This window comes from Halichoerus grypus, chromosome 3, assembly GCF_964656455.1.
Source record: "Halichoerus grypus chromosome 3, mHalGry1.hap1.1, whole genome shotgun sequence".
Taxonomy (NCBI): domain Eukaryota; kingdom Metazoa; phylum Chordata; class Mammalia; order Carnivora; family Phocidae; genus Halichoerus; species Halichoerus grypus.
Genome location: NC_135714.1, coordinates 46,536,607 through 46,557,845, shown reverse-complemented (window position 1 = coordinate 46,557,845; position 21,239 = coordinate 46,536,607).

The window sequence follows — 21,239 nt, the reverse complement described above, 5'->3', positions numbered from 1 at the left end:
GGAGCCAGGGGTATATGTAAACTCTGTAGTCTTCACTCAATTGTGCTGTGAACCTAAAACTGCTCTAGAAAATAAAGTTTATTAATTAAATATATATTTATATACACATGTATTTATGTGAGGGATTATATCTTCATGAATCTGGGAGGAACTGATTTTAAGCAAAAACTCAAGAAGTGCTGACCTTCAAGGTATAAAATCAATAATTGGAATAGAGTCAAGTTAAAAAATATTTTTTAAAGACTGCACTAAAGGAGATAAAATTTAACTCACAGCATGGGAGAAGATAGTTTAATACAAATACTCAAAAAAGATTTGTATGTAGACTATATAAAGTAATCTTACAAATCATTAAGGGCGAATAAAAAGCTGATGAGAAAATGAGGAAACCAATTAAAAAAGCGTTCATGTTTTGGATTGACATTTCACACAAAAAGGACACTCGATAGCCAAAACACACATGAAAAGGTCCTCAACATCAGTACCCCTGAGGGAAATGTAAATTAAAATTATAATAAAACACATCCACATACACTAGCATGAGTAATACAAACCATGTAATTCCAAGGTATTTTATAGGCCAGAGGAGCAACTGGAACATTCACACATTTCTGGTAACATTTCAAGTTGGAATCAACTCTTCAGAAACTGCTTTGAATTATCTGCTGTGAAGTAATAATTCCTATCTGGGGCATATGCACCAAAGAACTGCTTAAACATATTCACTAGGGGGAGACGAACCATGAGAGACGATGGACTCTGAAAAACAAACTGAGGGTTCTGGTGGGGGAGGGGGTGGGAGGATGGGTTAGCCTGCTGATGGGTATTAAAGAGGGCACGTTCTGCATGGAGCACTGGGTGTTATGCACAAACAATGAATCATGGAACACTACATCAAAAACTAATGATGTAATGTATGGTGATTAACATAACAATAAAAATTTTAAAAAATCATATTCACTAAAATATGTGCACAAGAATATGATACTAGTATAATATGTAATGACCCAAAACTGGAAATTTCTAAAATATTAATCAAGAACCAAATGGATAAATTGTGGTATCATCATATAATAGATTACTCTAAATCAATAAAAATAAACAAATTATTGATATATACAATGACATTTATGAATATCATATGTTAATTAAAATATACAAAAAGAGCACCTGTTTGATTTCATCTATATGAAGTTAAAAAGAAAGAAAATGTACTATTTGATGGTAGAAGTAAAAGTGCTTACCTTTGGGGAGGCTAGTGACTCGGAAAGGAATGGGGTAACTTCTGGGGTGACAGTAATATAGTGTGTGGGTGTGTGTGGGTGTGTATGTGTGCACGCACATGCATGCACATGCCTGTGTGTGTGCGTACATGTCTGTGTGTTCTGTAATCTCAGTGATTGCACGGGTGAATTCCCTTCTGAAACTCATCAAGCTGTGACTTTATGATTTGTGCACTTTTTTATATTCATGTTTTATAATAAAAAATGATATCTGAATAACATACCCTAGCTCAATGTAAAACTGACACTCTATACAAAAAAAGATTAAAAAAAGAATTATTTGAAAAGCAAATAAACACATAGTGTATCCTGTGTCATCTATAACTCATACATTTTAAAAATCCAATCAAATAAATTTCTCAGCCTAAATTTCATATTACAGAGAGTTGAATACTTGGGTGCCTCCCAACTCTATTTGAGATGAACCAATTTGGCAAATAATAAAGCATATAGATAAAATAGAATTACACTAATAATTATAAAAATATAATCATTAGTTTATAATTATGTTGTTCCATATAAGCATGGGATATAGCTGTACCAAAAACTCAGATATGATTCAAGGATTTTTGTAAATATCTGATGTTTGGTAGTCTTCCAAAAAATGATAGGCTCAAGATTTCCTACATATTAGAAGAACCAAATGGTTTAAATTCCTCAAATAGACTATCTCTACACTGAATTACCTTTGGATAGCAACATACAGCATTTAATAATTCAGGGAAAGTTAGCTTTTACCATTTACACTTAGAAAACACTCAAGTATTAGATGGCCAGAGTCAAACGGTAACATTGGATATTTCATACAAAATCTATGAACCCATTAATCTATGAGGTCTTGGGAAGTAAGGGGTGACAGCAGTTAGAACAACTTTTATAACTATACTAGCATTTTGTGTCATGAAGTTACAGAGCAAACATAAACAATGCTTTACTGAATTCTAAAACCCAGACTTCCTTCCAATTTTCATTCTCCACCATGCTTCAAAAATATCCATTCAAATACTTAATGCTTTTTTGTAAGTTAAATGTCTTCCCAATATTCATGAAATGAGCTTTAGCAGCATAAACTAGAATGCATAAATTAGTTTGTGATTTATGTAAAGTACAAAATAGCAAATGTTTTTTAAATTAGGCCTCTAGTCTCTAATGTAAACATATTAAAATGCTGAAAAAAACATCCATTTTATTCAGTGTAATAAAAAGAACACTGTTACTATATTTTGTATACAATTTATTATAACTCAAAAAATAAATAATTCCTTAGAGATGCCATCTGAAAAGACAGTAAATTATGCTTCTAATTTTTTTTATATATTACGATTAAGCATGAGTAAAAAATGTCTGCTTTGCTCAGAATAGGGTAGAAATTATTGTAGCAAGTTAAAGTACATGTGTAGCTGAACAAGTTATCTCTGGGTTTTTTTTCTTCATGAATGCATAACATGGGTGTTACTATCTACCACAGACACAGTAGCTAATCTTTTGTCTTTTAAAACATCCTGAACAAAGGATCAAAAGACCTAGCATTTATGAAGCATTTTCTATTTATCAGGCACTGGGATATAATTAAATGTTGTTTATCCCATGTAACAATCTTACAATAAGAAACTGATATTCAGGGAAAAGAAGTTATAATCTAAACATCATGCAGCTAGAAATTGATAGGGCTGAGGTGTGAAACCACTGTCTGTCTGATTACAAATTTCACATTTTTCCCCAGGATGCCATTCTAAATTCCTACACTAAGCCCCCACTAAGCTAAAACTCATTCATATTAGAGTGTTGACATAAAGTTAGACAGCAGTGTACTGGCCTAATAATAGACACCCAGGTCAAAAAAAAGTTCAAAAATAGATTCACATAAACAATCAATTGATTTAAAGAAAGACGTCAATTCGAAAGGAAAGGGATTGTCTTTCAAGCTTCTAATGTTAAAAAAAATTGGATATACATAGGCAATAAAATGATTCCCTAATACCATAAAATATATTTCAAAATTAATCAGAGACCTAAAGTAAGAACTACGGTTATTAAACTTCTGAAAGAAAATGTAGAAGAAAATCTTTGGGATCTTGGGTTTGGGAAACAATTGCTTAGACTGTACATAGAAATTATAAAACCTAAAGGAAGACTGGAAAATGGAACTTCACCAAAATAAAAAAGAAGGTTTTTTCTTAAAAGGCAATATTAAGAAAGTGAAAAGGAAGACCACAAATTGGGAGAAAATACTTGCAAAGCATAGAGATGATAAATTACTCTTGCCAGTTATATAAAGAAGTATCACAACACTAATAGTGAATAAATGGTGGCTTATTCACATATATATGACAAAATAATTGCATACACACTATATCCAAAATAAACAAAAAGTCAATAAGCATGTAAAAATATGCTTAACATAATTTGTCATCAGAAACATGCAAATTAAAACATACTGAGTTACTTACTTCATACGTACTATAGTGACTACGAAGGAAAACAAAACAAAAAAACAAAAACAAAACAAAAACTCAACAATACCAACTATTAGCCATGATTTGGAGCTATTCAAACTCTTATACATTTCTTGTTTTTTAATTGAATAAATTTGACATGTAACATTGTATAAATTTAAGATGTACGGCAGGTTACTTTGATACATTTATATATTATAATATGATGGCCAATGTAGTGATACTTACATTACATAATTATAATACAATATTATTGCCTATATTCATTATACTGTGCATTAGCTCTCTATGGCTTATTTACTACTTTTTTTTTTTTTTACTTTTTTGATGTTCTTTATTCATTCTTACATTTCTCAGCTTCTATATGGCATACATTTCTTGTGCATCGAATGAACATGTCCTTTTACTGTTTCTGCTAGTGTAGTTCTGCTGGTGATGAATTCCCTTAGTACATTTCTGATGAGCATTCTAAGTGGGACAGCCACTCTGGAAAACAGTATGGTAATTTCTTATAAAGCTAAACATATTTTCATCCAGCAATCCTAAAAATCCTTTCAACAGAAAGGAATACATATGATCACACAAAAATTTTCACTTTATTGCTCATAGTAGCTTTATAATAGCCAAAAATTGGAATCAACCAAATGTCTATCAACTTGTGATCAGATATTTGCATTTAATAGTATATTATTTGTCAATAAAAAGGAACAAGCTGCTGATATATATCAACTTGAAATAATCTCAGGTGCTGCATACATAAAATTACATATTGTGTGATTTCACTTATATGAAATTTTTTAAATGATAAACCTATAGTGGAAGAAAGCAAAATAATGGAGCTGAATATGTAGAGAGAAAATTTATGATAAATGAGCATGAGGGAATTTCATGGGTGAAGAAAATGTTTTACATAATGGTTGCCATGGTGTTTATACAACTCTATACATTTATCAAACTCATTGAATTATATACTTAAAATTGGTAAATTTTGCTAAATGTAAAATTATGCCTCTATAATACTGATCAAAAAAAAAAAAAGGTGAGGATGACTATTGCTCATAGCTAATGACAGTGTCAATGAGAGATTAGATAAGGTAAATTCAACTTCCTACAAGAGATTTGAATTTTCTGAAAGGTCCAAGTCATAGAGACAAAAAACAAAATCCAAGAATAGTTTCTCTTTTAGAAATCAGAGACTGACATATTAATTTAATTTTATACATAAAGTCTCTATATACAAGGAAAATCAGATAAATACAAGATATTTTAAGTGAAGTATAAAGAGAGACTTGAAAACATGTTCCTGGGGCACCTGAGTGGCTCAGTCGGTTAAGCATCTGACTCTTTTTTTTTTTTTTAATTCATGACATTCATTTTATTTTTTTAACATTTTTTTATTTTGTTATGTTAATCACCATACATTACATCATTAATTTTTGATGTACTGTTCCATGATTCATTGTTTGTGTATAACACCCAGTGCTCCATTCAGTATGTGTCCTATTTATTTTATTTTATTTTTTTAGAATTTTTTTTTTTTTTTTATTTGACAGAGAGAGACACAGCAAGAGAAGGAACACAAGCGGGGGTAGTGGGAGAGGGAGAAGCAGGCCTCCCGCAGAGCAGGAAGCCGGATGCGGGGCTCGATCCCAGCACCCTGGGATCATGACCTGAGCCGAAGACAGCCGCCTAACGACTGAGCCACCCAGGCGCCCCATGCCCTATTTAATACCCATCACCAAGCTAACCCAACCCCTCACCCCCTCCCCTCTAGAACCCTCAGTTTGTTTCTCAGAGTCCATAGTCTCTCCTGGTTCGTCTCCCCCTCCGATTTTCCCCCCTTCATTTTTCCCTTCCTACTATCTTCTTTTTTTTTAACATAATGTACTATTTGTTTCAGAGGTACAGGTCTGTGATTCAACAGTCTTATACAATTCACAGCACTCACCATAGCACATACTGACTCTTGATCTCAGCTCAGGTCTTGATCTCGGGGTCATGAGTTCAACCCCGCATTGGACTCCACGCTGGGTGTGGAGCCTACTTAAAAAATAAATAAATACATTAAAATAAAATAAAGATATGTTCCAGGGCACCTGGGTGGCTCAGTCAGTTAAGTGTCTGTCTTCAGCTCAGGTCATGATCCCAGGGGACTGGGATTGAGCCCTTCATTGGACTCCCTGCTCAGCAGAGAGTATGCTTCTCCCTTTCTCTCCCCCTCTGGCTCTCCCCCTGCTCTTGCTTAATCTCTCTCTCTCAAATAAATAAATAAAATCTTTAAAAAAGGTATGTTCCTAATTTGATGTCTAAATAAATGATGGAGACAGGGAAATTTTGAACCTAAGAAACTGTTGCTATGAAATTGTTTCAATTTGAAAGAAAACTTGGAAAATTTCAGAGAATGTCACCACAGCTTGAACTTTTTCCTGTGATTCTTTAATCATCTAGTCTATTCTATTCTAACGAGTAATGACTGCATTGTTTCCAATTTCACCTCTGGCAGGATGCTGGGCTAGTTATTATAAAAAATATCTCTGTTTACAATACAATTAGAATATGGATATTCTATAGCACAATTGTACATGTATTGTGACAGGGAAGTGAAGACAATATAAAGAAAAAGGAGGAGGCAGGTAAGAAAAAGGTAGAGACAGAGAAGGAATCTGCAAAGAAGAAAAAAAAACAAGGAGAGGATGGAGGAGGGGAGGAGGAGAAGAAAGATGAAGAGAAAAAACATTGATTCAAAATAAGAATGAAGTGAGCAATAAACGAACACTCAATTTGGGACTGTACCCAGGCAGAAATCCTGAAACCCATACCTGGAGCTTCAGAGTATGACAGGTGGCTTAGAATTGGCCATCCAGATGAAAATAAGAATCTAAAGTAACATCACATACCTAAGCATAGCAGCAAAGACATTAAAGAAGCCAGCTATTTAGTCCTCCCTCACACTTATTGAGTTCACTTATTTGGCCTAGGCAGAAATTGGACAGCTTTGGTGAATGGCATTGGATTATGAAAACAGGTGGTGACTCCAATTACAGCTGCTGTTCCAGATTTTGTCTCTTTTATCGAGCAAATCAACATAGCCTTAGCACATGGTATGCAGCTAATGAGCTGGCAATGCTTTTTCCTTTATGTCGTTTAGCATAGACTACCAGAAGCAGTTTGGATGGACAGCAGAAACATGTCACAGTGTTACATAGCGCCACGTCAATTCTTTCTCTGTCACCAACCAGACTGGAGTGAATCTGATTGTTTTTTGTTTTAAGATTTTATTTATTTATTTATTTGAAAGAGAGAGAGAATGAGAGAGAGAGAAAGAGGAGAGAGGCAGAGGGGGAGGGAGAGAATCCCAAGCAGACTCCCCGTTGAGTGTGGAGCCCAACATGGGGCTCAATCTCAAGACTCCGAGATCATGACCTGAGCCTAAAGCAAGACTTGAGTCACCCAGGCAGCCCAAATCTGATTGTTTTATTATTTTACAAGACATCTTGGCTTCATGGATGGTCTCATGCTAAATGAACCTAGTGAAGAGGAAGTAGCAAAAAGTCTTCATATACTGCATGCGTGACAAAAAATGAAATATACCTCACCAAATCCAGACTTCCTTCTCAGTAGAGTTTCTACAGATCCAGTGTTTAAGTCATATTAAGATATCCCTTCATGATGAAAAGGAATGATAACTAAGATGAAAACTATGATAATGGTTTCAGAATTTAGTAAATTAACTTAAAAATCATTGGATGTACATTTTAAGTGGATGAATATTGTGATATAAAAATTATACCACAATGAATTTTTTAAAAAATTATCCCCTCAGAGCAAAAGATAAACATTTTCATACCTGTTGTTAAAGAGTTACTGCACTTAATGGGCCTCTATGGAATTTGTAGGTAATATATATAATGTCATTTCAATATGCTGTGTTGAACCATTTGTAAAGTAGCTCTTAAGGCAACCAGGTTGGGTTGGGACTCAGAATGAGTAACAGTTTTGAAGAGGATTCAAATCACAGTGCAAGATGTTCTACAAATTGGGCCTATGAACTTGAAGATACAAGTGTCTGTAGCAGATAGTGATGTAATACGGAGCCTATGCTAACACCAGTAAGAAAATCATAGCACAGAGCCTTATGGCATTCTTCTTGAAACAACTATTCTTGGAAAGCCGCAGGGAGTTGCTAATGTGCTCCTGCAGAGACTGAGAATCTCAGCGTGAAACCCAGAATGACCATGTTGTCATCCATGAACTGAGTGGTTGCCGAGCCATTAAACTGTACAGTTGGGCATACACAGGAACACTTTCTGTTTGAGGTTTAATTACATATGAAAGAGTTTGAATAGACCTTGAGGACACAAGTCAGTTCCATAAACAGAACACAGATTCTCAGAGCATTCACCCTTTCTCTATCACTTTTTCCTTTATACATTTGTTTGCATATTGCTAAGAATATGTAGGTTGTACTCTACAAACAGTAGCAGCAACAACTCCAGTGGCTTATGATAACAAAGATAAATACCATAAAGTAAGATGATAGAAATAAGACCAAGTATATTATTCATCGAAATAGAGGTAAATGGTCTAAATTCACCATCTTAAAAATGCAGATTTTCATACTGGATATATGAAATAAATAAACCCAGCTAAATGCTTTTCAAAAATTGCATACTACAAACATAAAAACACAGGAAGATTAAAAGAAATGGAAATAAGTTTTAAAACACAGGATTATATCTACCACCAGGCTAATAATAATAAAACTACTGAGCTTTCATATGAATAGCAGACAAAATATATTATAATTTTTATGTTATTAAAGATGAGGAGAGCCAGTATATAATGATAAAAGTCTCAGCTTTCCAGGAAATTTTAGACATTCTGAACTATTATGTTCTGATAATACAACTTAAAAATAAATAATGTAGTAATTTATGAAAATGCAATGAAGAATTGACAATTTGCTACCATGATTTCATATTAGAACCTACCTCTCTCACTTAATGTAAATAATATAAACTCCATGAAAGCTAGAGGCTTTTGTCTCTCAGTTCACTACCATATCCTCATTCCTTGTGAAAATGCATCCTTACCTTCTATGATATACAAAAACAGATTTAGTATAAACATATTTAATTCAAACACTAGATATGAAAATCAAAATGTCAAAACTTTACAATAAATTATAAAAGAATAGTGTAGAAATGAATAAGATTTTTAAAAAGATCCTTTAATGAGTGAAAAGATTGATAAACTGATATTACAAATAAATAAATACATACATACATCAATATAAACTTCTGTTCCACCCATTAGATTGTCACAGGTTATGTGTTATCCAAAATTGTAGTTGATCTAAACATGGTCAGCATCCCAAATGGCAAAATAACCAATACAGAGAACAAAATCAAAGAATGCACAAAACCACAATATATTATTAACTTTAGGAGGACTACATACTGGATGCATGCCCTACTCACCTTAATGTAATTTGTAGAGTCAGAGAAGAAAATATAAAGGATAAGAGCCATGATAGGGAAGCTGGCTCTTAAATGTGGTGTTCAGAGCAATGCCAAAGTAAAACCAGGCCAATCTGGGATTGACAGCTAACTAGGACATCTTTTGTTCTTTGGCATTTTATAGAATGCTCATCCCTTAAGTGTAAATATGTTTAAATGTAAATAACGTTGACACTTGGTGAATCTCAAGAAACAGAACAGTGTAAATATTTTACAGTCAACTCTACAATAAGTAATGACTAGCAATATCTAAATGAAAATTAATGTTATGTCTAAATTTTTTCCTAGATTACTTTTTTAATAAATGACACATAAAATAGCTTTTGTTTGTTAATATACTTCTAATATGTAATAAATATTTTATGTAATGTAATAAAAGGAGAAAAATCATATTACCTGAACAAAGTCCCCATGTTTAATAAAGAATATGGGGTTCAATTTTTATTTTATTTTATTTTATTTACTTTTTGGTCTCAAAATCATGACACATTGAGCTTCTTTTTTAAAAGAAATAAAAATCTAAAATACAAAAACATGTGAGTAATTTTACAGATATATGACAATTGAATACATACAAACACACTAAACACAAGTTATATGCCAAAGCACATGACTATAAAACACCTCTACGTTATACATTAAATTCTAGATTAATTACTCAAGTGTTTGAGATTGAACACAGTGAGATTAAAAATCCAACTTCTTTGTAGGATACATATCAACTATTAAAAGTGAAGACCTTAATTTTAAAGTCCTATTATCCATTTTTAAAGTATGTTAATGAGAACAGCTACCAACTAACTATATTCTTCATTGCCACCCTAGTTTCCTTTTGCCAGTGATCATTAAATTTCCCCTATCATATCATTTTTTGTAGATGTAGAAAGGGTTTGTTTTCAGCAGGCATATCCATGATACACACAACACTTCAAATTTTAACTCTCCCTTTGATTATTTGGTATAACACTATAGTCATTTTAGTGTGCCCATTAGACATTCATGTGGGATCTCTGTTATAAGCAGAACCATAAAATGATGAAAGTCACTTTTTTTTTTGATATATGGGTACATACATGTGTATGTTTTTTGTCTTGAGATAGATAATAATATCTCACTTTGGAAAGGAAATATCCAAGGTCATTTAAGATGATATTTGAATAAGTATTACTCCTGGATGATCTAAGCCTTATTACAGATTTCAATAGAGTTAGCCATGGGTCCCTTACAAACTTTTCCCAAGCTAAATGATATAATGATAGAACTATAATGACATAATTGATGGTATAATGTATGTCCTTTTAATTTGGTGTTGGAAACTTCATGTGCAATTAAATGAATCTAGACACAGACCTTATGCCTTTTACAAAAATCAACTCAAAATGGATCATAGACCTAAATATAAAACACAGACTATAAAATTTCTAAAAAATAACATAGGAGGAAATCTAAGTAACATTGGTTTTGGCAATGACTTTTTAGAATACAACACCAAGTACAAACTATAAAAGAAAAAATTGGTAAATAGGATTTTATTTAAATTGCATACTTCTGCTCTGCAAAAGATGCTTTTAAGATAATGAAAAGACAAGTCACAGATTGGGAGAAAATACTTGCAAAAGACACACCTGATAAAGAATTTGTATCTCAAATATGCAAAAAACACTTAAAACTCAACAATAAGAAAATAACCCAATTAAAAATGGGCCACAGATCTGAACAGACACCTCACCAAAGAAGATGTAAGAATGACAAATAAGAATATGAAGAGGTGGTCCACATATATCAACAGGGAAACACAAATTAAAACAACAATGAAAACCTACACACCTATTAGAATGGTTAAAATACAAAACACTGACAATGTCAAATGCTGATGAGGATGTGGAGCAAAAGGAACTCTCATTTATTGCTGGTACAATGATAAAGTCACTTTGGCAGTTTCTTACAAAGCTAAGCATAGTCTTGTCAGACAATCCAGAAACCATGTTTCCTGATAGATATACCCAAATGAATTGACAACTTATTTCCACACAAAAACCTGAACATGAATGTTTATAGTAGTGTTATATATAATTATCCAAAATTTGAAGAAACCAAGATGTCTTTCAATAGGTGAATGATAAACTGTGGTGCATCCATATAATGGAATATTATTCAACAAGAGAAGGAAATGAGCTATCAACCCATTGAAAGTCATGGAAGGACCTTAAATGCATATTATTAAGTAAAAGAAGTCAGTCTGAAAAGGCTACATACTGTATGGTTCCAACTCTATGACATTCTGGAAAAAGCAAAACTATAAAGACAGTAAAAAAGATCAATGTCAGGAGTTCAGAGGGAAGGGAAGATGAACAGATGGAGTACAAGTCACTTTTAGGGCAGTGACACTATGCTGTATGATATTTTAATGGTAAATACATGACATTATGTATTTAGTAAAACCCACAGAACTGTACAGTACAAAGAGTGAACTCTCATATAAACTCTCATGTATTTAATCATGTATCAATATTGGTTCATCAGATAAAAAAATACACCAGTGTTGCCTGGGTGGCTTAGTCGTTGAGCGTCTGCCTTCAGCTCAGGTCATGATCCCAGAGTCCTGGGATCAAGCCCCGCATCGGCCTCCCTGCTCCGCGGGAATCCTGCTTCTCCCTCTCCCACTCCCCCTGCTTGTGTTCCCTCTCCCTGTGTCTCTCTCTGTCAAATAAATAAATAAAATCTTAAAAAAAAATACACCAATACACGATGTCAATAGTAGGAGAAACCATGTTGGGGAAAGTTGGTATATGGGAACTCTGTATACATTTTTCTATGAACCTAAAACTGTTCTGAAAATAGTCTATTAAGGAGAAAAATGATAATGGGAAACAGAAGATAATGAAAATTGCCCTAAACAAAATCAGAATGCAATGGAATTGGATTGGAACAAAAGTAATCCGTTTCTCCAATATTATGATCATTTATTTTGCATGAATATTTCTATAATCATTTTTTTATTAATGGGAAGATTTTGCAATTAAGGCTACACACTGTGGTTTTCCTCAGGTATATGCGTATTCATTCAGTCAAGGAATGGATGGGTTTCTGATGGGAAGCCACAACTCTACATTAACAAAGTGAGAAAGGAAATGTCTGTATTTGTCTTTGTTCCCATCTACTGGACCCAGGTTTTTAGATTATGTAGCATAGTATCGGTATTTGGACGCAAAGTAATAAGAGATCCCTCAAGCAAAAAGAAATGCCAAAAACTGGGGTGCCTGGGTGGCTCAGTCATTAAGCATCTGCCTTTGGCTCAGGTCATGATCCCAGGGTCCTGGGATGGAGCCCTGCAGCAGGCTCCCTGCTCAACAGGAAGCTTGCTTCTCCCTCTCCCCTTCCCCCTGCTTGTGTTCCCTCTCTCACTGTGTCTCTCTCTGTCAAATAAATAAATAAAATCTTAAAAAAAAAAAAGAAAAAGAAATGCCAAAAACATGTAGGAATGAGACCAGCAAGTCCTAGAAAATAATTAATAATGTTAATGTCAGAATACTTACTTTTACACTGTTTTCTACTGTATGTTTTCTCATAGTGTCACATACAATGTTATGAAAGAAGATAAAAATAAAAACAAAAATTAGGTCTAAATGTTAAAGAGTAACATATACTACCCCATTCGCAAACCCTTCTTGGGGTCACCGATGTTCTGATACCAAAAATAAGAGAGATTTTCAAGGTGAAAAGAAATCTCAGGAATAGGAAGTAGACTTGTCTATCCTTACCTGAAGAATCTTCTCTAGAATTAACAGTAGGAAGACACATTTTATTTTAAATATATTTGTTTATGACTTTTAAAGAAGGTGAGGATTTCCTGTGTGGCACATTTTCCAGAGTATAACTTAGAAGTCAGTATCTAGCGGTTAAAATTTCAAAAAGGCTTATGCACCCTAAAGCTATAAAATACAAGAGACCCTAAACTACAATAAGGGACTTGTTTTATTGTCATCTACACACAAATAGTTTGTCTGTCTGATTCATAACATGAAGTGGATCTGAATTTGGTTATCTTGGCTTTTTAAAATTTTTTAATTTATATTTTATTTTAATTCCACTATAGTTAACATGCAGTGTTATATTAGTTTCAGGTATACAATATAGTGATTCAACAATTCTATACATTACTCAATGCTCATCATGATAGCTGTATTCTTAATTCTCATCATCTATTTCACCCATGCTTCTCCCCTCCTCCCCTCAGTAACCATTAGTTTGTTCTTTACAGTTAAGAGTCTGTTTTTTGGTTTGTCTTTTTTTTCTTTGTTTGTTTGTTTTGTTTCCTAAATTCCATGCATCAGTGAAATTATATGATATTTGTCTTTCTCTGATTTCACTTAGCATTATACTCTCTAGATCCATCCGTGTTGTTGCAAATGGCAAGGTTTCTTTTTATATGGCTGAGTAATATTCCGTTGTGTATATATACAACATCTTTATCCATTTGTCTATCGATGGACACCTGGACTGCTTCCATAATTTGGCTATTGTAAATAATGCTTCAGTAAACATAGAGGTAAGTGTATCTTTTTGAATTAGTGTTTTTGTATTCTTTGGGTGAATATCCAGTAGTGGAATTACTGGGTCATATGGTAATTCTAGTTTTAATGTTTTGAGGCACCTCCATACTGTTTTTCACAGTGACTGTACCAGTTTGCACTCCCACCTACAGGGCATGAGGGTGAGCTTAGGGTCCTCTTATTGTGTCATCTTCCCTGGAAGACCTAAATTTGTTTTGAATACTTATTTTTGTCTTCTACTAGACAAACACAGGTTCTTTGACTCCAATAATTTTCTCAGAACTTCTTCCTACTGTCATGAGAAAACATTAGAGAACTAGTTGAGAGTACTTTCTTGTCATTTTTTAGTTTTCATAGTGAGATTTGAGTAAGTTTGTGAAGCTCTAGGGTTTATACTTCTCAGTCCAAATAAATGATCCTTATTACCTAGCCTGAACAATATGGAATTATTTTCATATGGGTTGATCTAAGTATGCTTTCTTAAAAGTACTGATCTCCAAATCTATTACACATAATATTTATGATACCAGATCCCTAGACAAATATTGACAATATCAGTCAAGAGTCTGGAATTTTTCAAATAACAAATATTTGTTATTATATGGAGGATAAAACAAGCAAAGAATAATCTATATATGTATAATATAAAAAACTTAAAATACATAGAGATGTCCAGTTAATATGTAGAATGCAAAATGATGAATTGTATTAGAGAATTATCTATCTATTCAATATGCTCCTACTATAAATCATGAGCATGTGGAAAACAGGTAAAACAGTTTTAATTAGTTGTCTCAGTTGTTGGAGATGATCCTTTTCCATTTTCTGATATTCAAAAATTAAAATGCAATTGTCTCCTCAAAGTATATGAGATTTCTTTTTTTTTTTTTTTTAAAGATTTTATTTATTTGACAGAGAGAGACCCACAGCGAGAGAGGGAACACAAGCGGGGGAGTGGGAGAAGGAGAAGCAGGCTTCCCGCGGAGCAGGGAGCCCGATGCGGGGCTCGATCCCAGGACCCTGGGATCATGACCTGAGCTGAAGGCAGACGCTTAACGACTGAGCCACCCAGGCGCCCGCATATGAGATTTCTAATAATATTGTTAAATTATTACATTTAAGATGATTTAATATGCAATTTATTGTTAATTTCTTTTTTGCTGCCCAACATCTACTAATTTCCTTTTTGTGCATTCATGTTTTCATTATTCATTTGCTAAGCAGGACTCAGAAGGGGGAAAGTGGCCAGATTCTTTACCTTTTCTGAATGGTTTTTATACAGTGTTTTAGGTGTGAATAATTGGTATATCTATTCCATGCCAATTTAAGATATAATATGATCACATTTAAGAATTATATATGGTAAGTTTGTTCCAGTACACATGTGCACAGACACACATACACACACACACACATACATAGAGTTTTCTTCAAATGAAATCATTTCCAGTCGCTTAAGAAGTGAACAAATCTGATTTAAGTAACTCTAAATTTGAACATGACCTCAAATATTTATTAAACCATCATTTGTGGAGCATTTATTTTGTGTAAAGTGTAGTAATGCTCTGGGAATGTAAAGATGAACATTGTATAATCCCTGCCTTTAAGAAAAGGAATATCTAATAGAGAAGATATATGTTGACAAGTGATTACAATAGACTTTAATGCTACGCTGCTATATTACAGTTATGTTATAATAACCCTGGGAGCTTCTTAAGGGATTGATTCTATCTTGAAAAATTCTTCACAAAGGAGTTAGTATTTGTGTTATTTACGTAGTCTGAGTAGATCTTCATGAAAACATAATACCATTCTAAGCAAAAAGAAAACGTGCTATATACCAATATCTAGCTTCATATCTCAGCTCAGCTACCTCTTAGAACTTCAGCCATGTTTTAAGATAAGGAAAATCTGTGTTTTTCAGTGTTATTATATTTAAAAATAGGGATAATAATAATTCCTACCTCATATAAGGTAGTTGACCATGTGTAGACAAATTCCTGGTACATGATTAATTCTCAGTAAATGTTAACTGCTTATTATTAAATACAATAGATACCATTTTGCTGCAGGTTACAATTTCAGCCCTGCCTCATTTCAGTTATCTTTCCAGACTTTGGAAAGCCCTATACAAACAATTCAGCCGTCTTTCTGGTAGTTTTGTTGTATCCTTGTATCCTTTTCCTGGTGTCCGGAATACTATTCTGTTTCTATATCCAAGAACTTAAGCTGTGCTCTGTTCTAATGAGTCTTTCACTGATTATCCTTTTTTCTTGAGTCCTTGCCATAATGAACCCAGATATGCTGTTCATTATACTAAGCTCTGAGAAGACCATGGTAAGCAAAAAGATATAGTGTCTCTTTCCTCATGAATCTTAGCATCCAGTTAAGGGTGTCAATAATATTCTTAAACTCTGGTGATTTAAAAAAAAAAAAAAAAGAAATTTGGATGTTGTTATTACAGTCTGTAACAGGTTGATTTGACTTTGTGATTTCAGGGCAAGTTTCCATTAGGAAGCTTTAGTTGAGATTAGAAATGCAATTTACGGTTTACAAGAGAAAGGGGAGAGGGTATGAAGAAGTTAAGGGTTTTCATTCAAGTCTTGGTGGCTGCAAATGAGTAAATGAGGAGGAGCATATGGTGAGATGGGGCTGAAAAAGGCAGCTGCATTCAGGTATGCAGGGCATTGCAGGCAATATTGAGATCTTTAGAGTTTGTTTGTTATTGTTCTTGTTTTCTTTCCTTTTTCTTTCTTTCTTTCTTTTTTTTTTTAATTCTAAGAGTCCAGGGAAATCGTTAAAATCATGTGTGCCTGTGTGTCTGTGTCTGTGCATATTCATGAATGTCTGGGGTAGAACAGATGACAAAATTAAATTTGAGTTTTTAGAAAGCTCAGTATCCAACTTATACAAAATTTAGATCCCTGCATGCTTTTGTCAGATTTCTTCAGAAATGCAAAGGACTTCCATGTGCTGCTATTCCTCTCTGGCATCTTTTACTCCTCTGAATGGTTAGAGTGCATTCAATTCCTAAGTGTATTGTCTGTGTCTACCTGCAGACATGTCTTCCCATACTGTGTGTCCATGACAACATCTTCAAACATGTATCATTTTAGCGTTTGTTATCACTCATTCTGGACACCAGTCTCTACCTGTCTTCCCATATTTCTCCTCATCACCTGGTTTGAGTCCTGCCCCAAATGAATCAGTCTAATTTTTGATAATCACATTTCTTCTTTTAATCCACCTATCTTACCACCTACTCAGCTTCTTAGATCCCTTTTGATGTCTTGAAAAACCACTGAAATCTGAGCTCAAAATCTACACATGCTCCTGCTTTTGTAAATGATTTTTTTTAATTTGTACTATATGAAAAGACATTTTAACCTACTTTGTTGTATTTAAAAAAAAATCATTTAAAAGCAAGAATTGGAACAAGAGTAACTACTGAGAATTAGCCTAAATTCATGGAAACACTTAATTTTTCTGGATCTGATTTTAGCCCTAGGGCAATGCTTTTGACAGCATATGGTTTAGATTTGGCATAAGAGTGGAAGCATGCTGAAATCACTACCTAGGGATTCACAGTCCTTTAATACAGAAGTGTTCCAGTTAGATTTGGTCAGAGATCACAGAAGCATATTTCCGGAGAATGCTACAAGGCATGAAATGTACTAAAGAATACAGCACTGAAACCCCAGGACCACAATTCAGCAACCATTATTAGGCAGCCTACTATATTTCAGGTAATGTATTACACATTGGGGACATAAAGATTTTGAGGTTTTGGTCCCCTATTACAATTACAACTTTAACCTAGTTCTTTCCTCAAACAGCTTATGTTATAAAGGGACAAGAGATACCTAATAACAGAATGTGAAAGTACTAGCCAAGCAATTTTGCTAAAAAGGCTATGAGAATCTAGGGAAATAAGCTATTTGCTCAGACAGTGAGGGAGAAGGAAGGTATTACAGAGTAGTTGACATTTAATCTGTGACATAATAAATGAGCATGATTAACATAACAATAAAAAAATTAAAAAATAAATAAATAAATGAGCATGATGTGTCTAGGAGTGGGCAATGACATTTCAGGTAAATGGAGAGATAGGTGCCAAAGAAGGGAGATGGGAAATTGCATGGTCGGGCAACATCTTTCAGATGTACTAAAAATTATGTGCAGGCATACAATCAAGGATATGGGAGTTAAAAAGACAGATTTGTATCAGTTCACAAGTAATACATTATAAGGATTGATGCCTAGCTTCAAAATACTTTAAGCCCTGATTGGATAAAGGTGATTTTAGGTTGCAAGTAACCCTAACTACTTTATAATCACAAAAATTCATTCTATAAAGAGATAACACTATCTGAGGCCTCAATTTATCTCTATAATATCATTATCAGTATACAATGGAAAATAAACAAACATACAAAGAGATGAGATATCCTAATTGATACCAAGAGCAAGAATAGATAGAAGATGGAGTTATCAGGTATGGATTCTAAAAAATAATATGCTAGAAAAAAAAAAAAAGACATGAAGAGAATTCTCACAGTTAAATGGAAACTATTTTAAAGATTTAATGAAAATTCTGTATTCACCTATCATAGGTGAATTTATTCATTTAATAGATGGGTCTAATGTAGATTAGACATAACAGATAAGATTTTCTGCAACTGAAATACAGGTAAGAAATAGTATGCAAAACAAAGCACAAAACAGCAAAAGTTAGAAAAAAAGAAAAAAGTGAGAGAGACCTAGGCAATACAATTCCTAGTATAACATACTGATAATCTAAGTCTTTAAAAAGAAAAAAAGAGAAAGAATGAGAAACATTTGAAGAGATGATGCCTCAGAGTTTCCAAAAACACAAATGACAGCAAATTATAAAATCAGGAATTATTACAAACTCAAGAAGTATAAGGAAAACCATATTTAGATAGGTTATAAGCTGCTAAAATGCAAAAACAAAGAACGTTTTCAAAACAGGTAGAGGAAAAAAGACATATCTGCAGAGGAAAAAAATAAATAGAGGTGATAATTAGCTTCTCAAGAAATAATGCAATCTCAGGGTGCGTGGCTGGCTCAGTCCGTGGAGAAGGCAACTCTTGATCTCAGGGTTGTGAGTTTGAGCCCCATGTTGGGTGTAGAGAGTATTTTAAAGAAAAAAAGAAAGAATGCAATTTCAGGAGATAGAAACACATATTATAAAAAGCTGAAAGAAAGTAACTGCCAACCTAGGACTCACTACCCAGTGAAAAGTGTTCTTAAAACAAAACCAAGCCAGACTTCTGCTTCCAGCTAAACTGGTATTTACTTGGACTGCAATTTCTCTGCCATCAGAAACAACCAGAAAAACAAAACCCAATTTATGAAACAGTTTTCAAGATCTAGACATCAGGCAACAAAGGAAAGACATCCCAGAGAGACAGAAAACAAATAAGGTTAGTCCTATGATTGGCCCAGATTACTGCTTTGAGACATTTCCAGGTTGCAGCATAGGAGGCGAACACATGCAGATATAGGCCGACTCCCTGAGTTTAGAAGATAGGGTTGAGGGGCACCTGGGTGGCCCAGTTGGTTAAGTGCCTGCCTTTGGCTTATCGCTACCGCTTGGTGGAGAGTCTGCTTCTCCCTCTCCCTCTGTCCCAGCCCCCCGAGACCCCCCACAGCTCGTGCTCTCTCTCTGGCTCTCACTCGTCCTCTCTCCCACACATAAATAAAATCTTAAAAAAAAAAAAAAAAAGAAAGAAAAACATAGAGTTTTGGATTCTGGGAAAATAAGGTAACTACAGATTACTAGACAGAGTACCAGAGATTAGAAAGCCCATAGAAAACACCAGATCTGTAGAGGATCCTCCTCAAATTTCCAGCAGAGAATTATTAGTGCACGCATGTGAGAAAACTACTTGTTGACTTGTTGTAAAAAAAAAAAAAATCCAAAAGGATTAGAAGAAATACCTGGCATTTACACATGGTGGGTGTGCCTATTTTTACCAGCTAGGTGAGAAAATCTCATAATTCATTTGGCATTGGGTAGAGTGCACAGAAAAGTCTTGCCTCAGTAGTAAGAAATAATTAGGTCAAGATTAAACACTGATTGTCTTCTGCCAAATAGATCATAGAAGCAGGGCATGAAAAGATCCTAATGATTCCAAGTAAATTAACTGTGTCCCAGAACAAAACTCAAGAATATTTATAAGAATACAAAAGTATCTAGCTCCTTAGTTCCCAGCAAGGTGAAATTCACAACCTAATCAAAGATTATGAGGTATAGGAAGAAGCAGCAAATACTTTAAATTTAGGAGAAAAATCAATCAAAGTTGATTAAGAACGAACACAGATGTTAGATTTAGCAGATAAGGATATTAAAGCAGTTATTACAACATACTCAATATATTAAAAAGTAAAGTGGAAACATTGAAAAATATTTTTTAAAGACCCAAAGTAAATCTGAGAGATAAAAACTTCAATACCTAAGAATAAAAATGCATTGAATGGATTAAAGCCAGGTAGGAAATTTCAGAAGAAAAAATAGGATACTTGATGATACAGCAATAGAAACTATCTAAATTAAACACAGAGAGAAAAAATAAATAAATGAAGAGTATCAGTGAGCTGCAGGGACCTGACCTATGGGTAATTGGTTTCCCCCATAGGATAGAGAAAGGGGACAATAAAACATTCATTGAAGAAAAAATGGCCCATGATTATCCAAATTTGCCGTCTTTAAAAAGAAGACCAAAAAAAAAGGAACAAAGAACAGATGGGGCAAAGAGAAAACGGGTAGCAAGATGATAGGCTTAAATCCAACTGTATCAATAATCACACTAAATATAAACATATAATATATAAAGTCATAGGTAGTTTAAAAGTAAAATAATAAAAAAATATATACTATGTTAACTTTAATCAAAAGAAAATTGGAATAGGGGCGCCTGGGTGGCTCAGTCGTTAAGCATCTGCCTTCGGCTCAGGTCATGATCCCAGGGTGCTGGGATCGAGCCCCGCATTGGGCTCCCTGCTCCGCGGGAAGCCTGCTTCTCACTCTCCCCCGCTGCTTGTGTTCCCTCTCTCGCTGTGTCTCTCTCTGTCAAATAAATAAATAAAATCTTTAAAAAAAAAAAAAAAAAGAAAATTGGAATAGCTGCAATTAACATAAAAAACTAGGTTTTAAGGCAAATAATATTGCCAGGGATAAACAGAGATATTCTCTAGTGATGAAGGGATCCATTCATCATTTCTATCATAGGCACAGGTATCTGGTTAATTCATAGTATTAGATATGCCTATATATTCACATGTCATGATACTTATGATATCTAGCTATAAAAATTAAATTTATTTCTACATTAAATTAAGGACATATTTATAGATCATTTTATTATGGAAATGGAACATTATAAAGTATTTGCTACTAAATAT